This window comes from Calonectris borealis, chromosome 3, assembly GCF_964195595.1.
Source record: "Calonectris borealis chromosome 3, bCalBor7.hap1.2, whole genome shotgun sequence".
Lineage (NCBI taxonomy): Eukaryota > Metazoa > Chordata > Aves > Procellariiformes > Procellariidae > Calonectris > Calonectris borealis.
Genome location: NC_134314.1, coordinates 108,743,268 through 108,754,287, shown reverse-complemented (window position 1 = coordinate 108,754,287; position 11,020 = coordinate 108,743,268). Strand labels below are relative to the sequence as shown.

At 45.6% G+C, this 11,020-nt stretch overlaps 1 long non-coding RNA gene across 1 annotated transcript; it reads left to right on the top strand.

Moving 5' to 3' along the window:
* The first annotated feature begins 40 nt into the window (after positions 1 to 40).
* Positions 41 to 9,129, top strand: LOC142080939 (uncharacterized). Its single transcript, XR_012673176.1, has 3 exons — positions 41 to 129; positions 1,480 to 1,532; positions 8,841 to 9,129. It is a non-coding gene; the product is annotated as an uncharacterized LOC142080939 (long non-coding RNA).
* The last annotated feature ends 1,891 nt before the right edge of the window (positions 9,130 to 11,020 follow it).

Genomic DNA, 11,020 nt, shown 5'->3' with positions numbered 1-11,020 from the left:
GGAGCGCGGGCGGCGAAGGCAGGGCGGGCGGCGGCGCGGAGAGGGGAGCCCGGAGGGCGGCGCGGTTGCCACAGCGACCCCGCCAGGCGCGGCGGGCTGCCGGCAGGCACCTTCCCGCCCACAGCGCAGGTGAAGGCTCCCATTGGTGGCTGCGCCGCTGGCGGCCCGCCGGGCGAGGGTGGCGGGTTCGAGCCCCGCGGCCGGCGGAGGGGGCAGCCTGCCCGCCTGGGGCTGGGCGGTCCGCGGGGGCGGCACCTGCGGGGCTCTGCCAGGCCGGGTGCGGGCCGTCTCCGCGTCAGCCTCCCGGTCTGAAGCCCACGGGGGGGCCTGGGGGCGCGGGTGGGCCAGCGTGGGGGCGAGGGGCCTGGCCAGGCCTGGCCAGGAGGGCCCGGCGGGAGGTGAGGCCAGGGCCGAAGGCCAGCCCCGGCCGGGCGGGCGAGCGGGCCACCGGTGTGGTGTTAACTCGGTTCGCTTTTACAACTGAGTCTAGCCCGGGTTTTCCCAGGCTGGAAGGTGCTTTGTTAAGCTGCGGGGTAGCTCCATGTTGAACAAAAAGGGTGTTTCGGAGCAGCTCGCTGGCTTCTCTGGGCCGCCGGGCAGCCGCAGCCATCTCGGAGGGGTGCTGAGGCTCAGCGTGGCGCTGGAAGTACCGCTGCTGCTTTCGGAAAGAGACTGAAAGTTAAGAAATTACGAAGATCTTGGGGAACCCTGCTTTTCAAATATGCATGTGTCTGCGTGTAAAGCATTTACATAAAACTGACAATTCATTTCAAAAGAGAAATGAGGGAGGAAACAAAATCCACAATTTCTCCTGTTACATTTTAAAACCTTATTCCCTTTAGTGACCTGTTATTTTTGTTCTTAATTGCACAAAGATTGTAGCCAGCCACAGTACAAAGCTCCGGCTATGTTACGTGACTTGTGTAACTGCTGCGATTGCAATAAACACGTAAAAATGTCAGTCCTCTCTTCTTTTTTTCATGGGGACACAGTGAAAACCCAGAAGCTCCTGATAATGACTCACAACTTCAAGTTCGTTTCAATGAACTGAGCAAACCTCAACATTGTGGCCAAACAAATAAACTGGAAAGTTTGGGGCAGATCTGCATGTAAGGGGACAAATTATGCAGGCCGCTCCAGTCTCCGCTAGCAACATGGGGAAATACTAGCTGTAGTTTTTTTGACAAAAGGCACAATAGGCGCAAGGGAGAATGAAGAAACATGGCATAGAAATAAAAGGGTGGATGGGAGGTAAGGGGAGAAAAACTAGAATGAATTTCCCTGAGTCAGTAAAGCAGAAAATAATTGTTACTGTGGGGATCAACCCTGAAAAAGTCTGCAGTGATTAGACTGCCAAACTTTAATAAATTGCGTCTTGTGGGTGTTATGTGGTCTAAACAATTCTGTTAAAGGGTTTTGCACCAATGAGTGGAGGCTATGAATAGTGGAAAGACTTAAGACATTTTTTTTTCTTTCCAGAACTGCTGACAGAGTTTAGATGCTGCTGTGTCTGAGAACCCAGCTTCAGAAATGTGAGAGTTGTCTTCCAGAGAGGCTGATAATCAACAGCTCTGAGTAAAGGTGATAGATGTACTGACAGAGCCTAAAGCAATTATCCCAAACGCGGAACCTAACCTGCAGGGAATGCTTCTCCACTATCTTAAGTTTTGGGTAGCCATTTATAACAGCAAAGTGGGAGTTGGTTTTGGTAGTGTTTCACATACACATAATACATGAAAATGAAGGGTGTGGGGAGTGCAAATCCTGTAACATGCATAACATTTCACAGAACCATTGCTCACCAAATTTGGATCCAGGTTTTCAAGTGGGACGTGGATATTTTCTTTCTGAAGGAGAAGTCCCAATTTTGGGCTGTCCATTCAGAAGCACCTTAGAGTTGCTTTTCAGAGGGTTTTCATTTTGACTCAAATGTTCGGGATCCGTAACGTGTTCTTTGACACAAGAGTTGTCTTAAGAGCTTGCCAATGGCCAGTCAGTAGTGCTGTAATACACAATTTCTTCAGTTAAGCTAATGTAACAGAGCAAGATTAGAAAACAAACCCATTTTGGTATTTATTTTTCCTTAACCAGATGATTTAGTATATAGCTTCTAAATCCGTTATATATGCACAACTTTGAAGGTAACAAACTGCAGCAGCCAGGGCAAGGGACAGAGAGAGGGATTTCGTAATTGTCCTTACGTTGTGTGATGTGTCACTATGACAGTTATATGCAGCCTGATACACAATTCCACATAGCCTGTTCCTGGTGCTGATCTTCAGTATTTCCTCTTCCCCGCCACCACCACCACCTATGGCCCCACGTTTGTGCTGCCACAGCTGTTTGTAACTCTGCGCCGGGGTTCAAATCAATGCTTGGCTTAAAAGCAGCACTGTTTTTAGTAACACTTTTTTTTAACCGAGATCAGTTCATTTTTCCAGTTTACTGTGCGGCCTTACGTACTGTTGTGCTGACACAGCTGTTGAAAATGTACGTTTTTTGGTGGCAAGACAGGATATGGGTATTCCTACTGTTTTTGCTGGCTTGCCACCAAAAATGGGGGGGGGTGGGGGTATGTGAACCCCCTCCCCCCCCCAGCTCCCCTGAAAGCAAGGCCAGTTGCTGAAATCTCGGCAATTAAAAAAGAGAGGTTATTTCTGAGCCTCAGGGAATGTGTGATACCTATAGTTAGTGCGCTGCTTTGCTCTGTTATTCTCCTCTTGCTTGGAGAACAGAACATTTTCTTGACATGTTTGAAAAGTAACTTAGACCACTGCAGTTATTCAGCTGTAAGTTGTATTTGATGTATGTCCAAAACTGTATTTTTCAAGTGAGTTCCAGTGAATGCAGTAATAGTAGAAATCTTTCAATGGGCTTTTTGTTTAGTGAAATAAAATGAACGGTTGTTTATCACTGTGTGGAGTGTTTGGTATGCAGCCAATAATAATTTAGTAGTTAGTAAGAATTCTGCTAAAACATACATACTTATCTTGCTTTCTTTTCTTGAGTTCCTGCTTTCTTCCATGCAAGAAATCATTCCAGCGGTTCTTACCGGCCATTCCATCACTTGTAAGTGAAATCTGGAATGCTATAAAACCTCATTTACCCTTTCCTCAGTCTCTCCTTGTACGTCCTTGCTATATTCCCTACACCACCTTAGATAATGTCTTTTTTAGCTTGGATTTAAGGCCATAAAAAACTATGAAGAAATAATGTAAGTACTTGTGCGATGAAGATTTTTCATGCGGTTTTTCCTCAGGCCTTTCCCCCTCATCCAACCTGTATGTACATGATTAATGATCTCTCTTTGATCAAGCTTCTACATGCATTGCCACTGCAAGTTCTGCTTCGTATAGTTATGTTCAGGCATCTGGATTCCACATGGTAATTTCTTCAGTTTTTTATCTAGTGTCTTCCTTTGCATAAATGACAAACTGAGAGAAAACAGTAGAAAAAGACCTTGCATTATATCTTAAAATATCATCCACGGAGATCTTGACTTCTTGCAGCTCCTACAAAGTTCATGGAAGTTGCAGCTGCTCAGCATCACTCCAGGTTAGATATTTGGTTTCCTGTTCTTCACATTAATGCTTTTATTCAATCTAAAGCAGGTGCCATATTCTTATTTGCAAATGTATTTTTCTTTCCTGGACAAGGAATTCAGATGAGAGTATTAAATTCATTAAAATAAGTTATCTGTCACCATGACATACTACTGGTGGGTAAAACAAGCTGGTCTTCCCAGTTAAAAGAAGCTTTGTATAGAACACTGTGCGTTATCATGCTAAATTATGGATTTGATGGGAAACAATAGGACGAACGCTGATCTCAGTTATGTTGCTGTAAATCCAGAGTTTCCATTTATTTCAGTGGATTTTTTTAGGTATCTGTAACAGTTTAATTATGAGCAGACTTTGGTGCTGAGATGATAATCCTGTTCTTGGACCAGGAGCAACATAAAGTCAACGCAGTTATATAGGTCTAAAAAAGTGCTAATGAGGAGTTAGTTACAGGGCAATTATTCCTGCCAGGAATGCTTAATGCTTAAAGAAGGAGATATAGTCACTTCTTTCAAAATAGCTTCAACCCAGCCCTCAGTGAAGTTAAGGAGAAAGCATGGGCACGGTGATTATACATTCCATTCTTCTGTGTGTATGGTCTAAACCAGCTTGGGATTTGTACTGATGCAAACTTTAATTACACGGGGTTATTTTTTTTTTCAAAGGGCATTTATGTGCCTAAGGATGCAGATAGATCTTGAGTACAGTAAGATCTGAGGTCTTTGACATCTCACTGGCTTCTGAATCTCAGTACCCATGAGAACCGAGTCTGCAGTCAGAAGCAGTTCATGCTCCTGGATGGGTTATAACATGCCAAACCGAGCCACAGGTTTTCACTCCACAGGAGTGCTCCTGAAGGAGCACAAAACGTACTGCTCCTTTCTATGGGTTTGGCCAGGCTGAGCCATATATAGTTAATTACATCAACGCTAACTTTCTATTTCTCTTGCATACAGGCATCTTATCGAGTGATTCAGACTCATACTGTCCTAACAGGGTAATTAAATATTGGTGTGACTTGATTGTTAAAATACAGTTCATGACAATTGAGGCTGTATGTGGGCAGCAGGATCCGGGGCCCTGCCCGGGTGCCTGTCCCAGCCAAGTCACAACTTCAAGTCAGGATGAGACCTGGGTGCCTGTTACTCTCCTCCCTCCTTTTCCCCAGTGCCCTTGCTCCTGTGAAAGGAAACACACTCCAAACACGTCCCTGATCAGGGCCACTGGGAGCCCGCAGCCGTGGGCACGCCGTGATCCACACTTGCCATACATTTTAGCCATAACCTTCCCCAGGGCAGCATTGTTTCCTAGTTTGCTTTAACCGTTAGGAAAAAACCCTGACATTTAATATGGTCTAATCTAATCTTACTGTATGTTAGGGAGTTTATATATGTGCAGGTCAATTGCCATTACACTAGCAAGAGAGCTGTCCCTACACAGGGCCGTGTCGCCAGCCTGGCCTTAACAGAAACTGCCCTTTCATTTTTGGATGCTGTTCTGCCAGTGTTCTTGTTAAGCTGTTTGCTTCCGATAGCCAGAAAGATGCATCCCTTCCTGTTAAGTGGTCAGCTTAGTCCCTTCAGCATCATAACATATTCAAATTAATGTGCTGTCATGCAAGAGACATATGTTAGAGAGCAGACTCTATGCTGTCACAACATTGACTGCTGAGATTTGAGAATGAAATAGCAGTCCTCGTGATGGCCTTCGGGGAAAAGAAGAACACATCTGGTAGCCAGCTCATGAACCGGCATTTGAAGCACTCTGGAAGCAGACAGACACTCTTAGCATTAACTGCTCATAGATTTTGTATCACCATTACGTGAAGTTTCTGAGCATGCTTAAGATGGGGTTAGATCATCTGCTGGCAGACACTAGAAGCACATTGATTTCTTACATTAATCTTTAAATAGAAAAGCTTTTTATTTGATAGGCATGACTTAAGGCTGGTTTACCTGTGCTATTCATGCTGCCGTGGCTGACGTAATTGAAGAGCACGAACCACCAGAAGGGGCAAGTGAGATTAGATGCTCATACCGATACCCTCCCGAGTCCTCCGGAGCGGGGTAACTGCCTCTGCGGCGGAAGGGCTTTCGGTACTTTTAACTAAGTTGACTTCTAATTCTAAACTACATGTCTCAGCCCAGATCAGATGGAAATTACCTCCCTCTCCGTTCAGCCTGCAGAAAGGAAGACATGAGCAGTTCCCAGTCGGCTGCAATGCTAAAGCTTGACCTTTCCTGGCAGGCGAACCCTGCCGACTTCTTGCTGCGGCGAGAGAGTAACACGCTTCCCCTTCCCCCTGTGCTGTTGTGAGAGCTGCAACACGCAGCTGGTGGGAAACAGTAACTTTTGCTGTTTGCAAAGTAGATTCATGCCTGTCCCTAAAGTTGCGCGGCCTCATTCGAGTGGGCTCTTGATTTAGCTGTGTCAGTAAAAGAGGCTGGTAGTCCCAGCCACTTGTCATTGCCTTTTCCCAGGAATTAATGCCCTCTCATGTGTTTGCAGAGATGCTTGTGTGAGTGCCCCTTAACCCACTTCAATCAAACTGGGTTAGCAAAAACCTCCCACTTAATCCATTTAAGCTAAGTCTGGCTCAGGTTGACCAAAGTAGGTTAGGGGGTGTCCACAGGAGCCACTCCGCAGGCAGATCTGAAGAGGTGGTAATTTCCACAAGAAGAAGTAGGACGGGCTGAGCAGGGGGAGTGGATCTGAATCAGCAACTTCTCCCATCCCCTCAGCTGCAGGCAGAAGAGGACGCCGGCCGCTGCCCCGCGCTGCGCGCACAGGCGGGCGTGTTGGGCAGCTCAGCTGGCAGGCAGAACTCGGGAAGCTGCAGCGGTGCAGCTGTTTTCCCATATACCCCTTCCCGTAGTTACAACAGTAGAAAAACTTTGTGCGGAGCAGCTGTTGCCGAGAATGCACAGCAGACTAAAGCCTCTGCAGGCTCCTCAAGCTCTCCTGTTTGAGCGTTTGTCTTTGGTCAAGAGTTGGTGCAGGGAGAGGTCCCAATTACGGTCAAATTAGTGTCCAAGTGGATTCTCGGCATTTGCATTGCCAATTCCTGCAACAACTGCAAGCACACACGTTCCTTTGGAACAGTGTGGCAGCTCTCTATAAAAGATGTCTGATACAGAGCTTGTGTAGCTATCGGGCTCGCGGGCCCACATAAAGCGTATGTAAGAGCCGGGCTCTGTGCTGGGAAGGGCTTCCTTACTTCCATCATGGTGCTGCTGTTACGATCCTTTCACGGAGGTTGCAAGTATTTACCTGGCCCTTTGGTGGGCTTGAGTCCCGCAGAGGAGTTTTAACCTCAAATCTGTAAGTTTAGCGTTTTCATAAGATTTGGAGTACATGAAAAATATGAAAGGAGATCTAGGTAGTGTGTAGGTGTGGGTGCAGGGAGAATATCTGTATAAATTACACGCCAGGGCTGTGACTTTATGTTGAAGGGATAACTACTAACAACATTTGAAATGTGTCCTAACAATTGCATTCTCGCTGAGGTGTTTTTCTCTCTCCATTAGCATCTTTTACCGATTTCGTTTTTTTTTATGCATATGAAGTAAGTCAAAGATTGACATGATCTTCCTGCTTCAGGAATAGATGACAAAGTTCCCCCTTCTTTCAGATGAGGCAGAAGTTTAGAGGTCGCACAGATACCAGAAACACACATGCAAGGAATGTGAACCAAGGAGGAAATATTCACTGCTTTTCTCGTTTTAGGGCCTGGAGAAAGATGAGGGGCCTTCAGGCAATTGCCAGCCTGATGCTGACCCTCCTTCCGTGTCTCCCTGCCTCTTACCCACTGCTGGCTGGGAGGGAGAGGAACTGGGAACAGTAGCTGCATGTTTTCTGAGGAGTCTCTGTACCAGATCTCTATTTATAAGGATTCAGCCAATCTGTGTCCCCCTTATGCAGCACGAAGAGATGAGGCAGGGCAGTGCGTCTGCTCATACAGATTTCAAATCCTTTTTTCTTTTCTCCTTAGGGTTGTTTTCACTTTTATTTTAAAACAGATAGGGTAAATCTGGCTGCCCTAAAGCTAGCTCCTCTTCTATATAGTTTACTCTTGTTGATTTAAAAACAAGAATCATGAGAAAGATTTGCCAGCGTAGCATTTGCTATGCAAAATTTACATGCAGCTGCTTTGAACTAAATTCCCAGCAGAAGTGAAAGGATTTTGAGGCTTCCAGATCTTAGCAGACTACTGTATTTTGCAGACAGAAATCTGTATGATATGTACTTCTCCAGAGATCCCTCCCAGCCAGCTAGGACTGTACTATCCTTCTCCTACCCCACTGAGACATATTATCAGCTTTTGGGAGGAGATCCTTCTGGACCTAGAAAGTTAATTAGCTTTGCTTGCGAATGTCTGCCACTGAAGTGACTGATTACTTTTTGGAGGGAAGGAAAATTCTTGTCTCTAGAGTTGAAAACAGCAAAACCATGCAAATTTGTGTAAATCTTGATGCTTATTTCTCTTCTCTGTGGGCCAACATTCTTCTCCGTATGCGGGGAAAATTTTCCAGCAGTTCTATTTCAGTTTCTGGAGTTGTAGGTTGAATCATAAATCTAGTCTTATAGATCGAGAATATGATCAGGAGGGTTTGAAGGCTGTTTGCAAATCAGATGCTGGTAATTTCGAGTAAGATAGTCTTGCCCTGCCTGACTCCAGCCTGACCAGTTTCACAGCAGCTGAGAATCCGTTGACACTGATAGTTTTTTTGGGTAATGAAACCATGATCTAATCCAGGGCCAGAGCGGTAAACAAGTGGTTTTCTGTTTAGACATGTAAGGTAACTAACGCAATTAAGGTAATGCAGGCCGCTTACAGGTGAGGTGAAGATGTCTCCTGCTTTGACACAGGAACCTCCTCACTCCTCGGCAGCAGCGCTAACTTCAGCGTGTGGACGCTTTTCTCCTTAGGAGCAGGACCAATTTGATGCCCCATAAATCTTATTAGGTATTCTGTTCATTCCTCAGAGAAGTATCATGAGGGTTAATTATTTCTCTGCTCTGACTCAGACAGTGATTTTGTGCCAGAGGATTCTGGCAGTAAGTGTAATCCTAGTGATACCCTCAGTGAGGAAACCATTGTTAACGATGTTGATGAGGAAGCGCTAATGGAAGCTGAACCAGAGCCTGATATAGAAATTGAGAGACCTAAGGCAAACAAAGGAAAGAGGTTGGAAACCTGGCTGTTTTCAGCCTTCCGCAGCAGATCTTACGAAAAATAACTCTTTGCCTTCTTCCCCCTTCCCCCCCATCCAAACACAGGCTGCAGAATGGCTCTCCCGAGGCTAAGCTGTGCTAGAGGGAGGGAGGAGATGCGCTGCTGAAGTGCTGGTGCCGATCCTCGTTCCCCCGGGAAGACGTGCAGCAAAGAGCAGGTTTCAAATAGAGTGTCTCTTCAGCAAAACCGGGTTGCCAGATGGGGGCTGAGGCCCTCGCTCTGCCCAGGCTCCAGCAAGGCAGCGCTCCAGAGCTGCCAGCACTGTGAATTATAAATACATTGGCCATGTTACTCTATTTCGGACCGGTGCGCTGGAGTTAGATGTTGTGTGAATAAAACAGATTTTCCATACTGTATTTCTCTACCAGTATTTTATAAACTCCTGATGAGAGACCAGTGATACCTACCTGCTGTGTAACTGTGCTGTGAGGGGCAAAAGGGCTCCCTGCGCCAGCACACAGAGCTAAGCACAACTTAGCCCTCAAAAAGTTTCCCTTGTCCCAAAGAGATTATTTTCCCCTCCTAGTCTCGTGTGGTTTCCAAGGCCCAGTTTAAACACATACAATGACATAGGATAGATAGCTATTTTCCATACATGGCATTGGTTGTTCAGCAGGAAGCATTCATTGCTTTAAGACAGTACTGAAAGGGATTCTGTTCTGCACTCCAAAAGAGAAGCAGGCAGGATTATCTTGGGTCACATCTTTCTTCTATTAGTCAAATGGTGAAACCAGACATCTGAGTTGTTTCAGTCTGTGACCTTACCCTGTGCTTCCTGACAGATCTCACAGCTTTTCAGTTGTCCCTAGTTTATATGCAGGATTCTTCAGTCCCCCTGGCAATCTGCATTCTTTCTCGAGCTTTTTCCTGGTATCTTGGGCTCTTGGGAGAAACAAGCCTCGCCTTGGTTTCTATGTGGCTGCATAGCTAACCACTCCAGTAATTCACTGCCTTAGTCTGGATCCCTCCGCTGAACAGGCTTAAAGGTATTCATGGCCTTTTCCAATGTTTCTTGATGCTATTCAACCTATATAGTGTTCTTTCAACTTGCATTCTTCTTGGATGCCTCCAGAAGCAGAACAGCAGGCTCCAACATTTCCTGACACTGTGGCCCTTTATAGCAACCAGCAGTTTACACATTTGTCATTCAACTCACAATCTGCTTCACTGTTTCTGGCATCTTACGGTTGCTCTCTCATTCCCTAACATGCGATAGCCTTCTTCAGGCTCAGCAGCTGCTCCAAGAAGGTTCCTAAGGCTGGGGAGCTTTTTGCTGAAAACATTTTTCAGATTCTCCCTCATGCTCTCTAGCAATGAATTTTTTTTCTATTTCGTGATATAGTATGGTTTTCCTTGGCATATTTCTAATTGCTCCTTCATAAACCTTTATTGGTCCCTGATCTCCAGCAGCATGTGTTATTCCCCATAAAATCTGGACACTCTGTGACTTTATTATTTCAAACATCCTTGTAGCTATACCCAGCAGTTGTAGCCCTTCTTGATGCGATTGCATTCCGTAACATTCCCTTGTGTTAGCTGACTGTCTTTTGGGTCCCCAGCAATTCTCAGCCTTCTCTGGTTTTCATCGTCATCCTGAGGCTTGCATCTTGTAGCATCGTGAGGCTTTCTCAGACAGCTCTGTCATGATGATGTCACCTCTGGTTTTCTGTATCACCCTGGGACCTTTCTTCACATACATATCTTATTCAACTTCCCTTATGTCCCACAGCACTACACAGGCATCCTACATCCTCAGCAACTTTCATGGTACTCTGATGTCCCCTGGCTGTTATCTGGCTCTCTTTGATCTTTCCCAGCTGAATCGCAGCACTCTCTTAATATCCCTCTCTATATCCTCTATGATCTTCACAGGCACCTCTGGCTTGCTAATGGTTATTTCCACATTCTTTTTTAAGTTTGACTCAAAACATTTTTGCTCATCTACAAATGTTCACAATCATGCAGCCAAAAAGGACTTTCTGGTAAAGTAGCAGTTCAAGCATTCACTTTGTTTCTCTGACACATTTTTTCAAAGTAAATACATAGCTGTCTTAATGAATTTTGAGAACAGGAGATTGTTACAGCATTTGCAGAAATGTATATGAGCAGTCTGAGGCTCTTACTCAGTGACTAAAGTAGGGTAAGGACTATACCATGGTGAGCTTGCCCCGTGTGTAAAAACTCTGCAGAGAATAAGACTGGCAATGCTCTTGAAAATTTGATC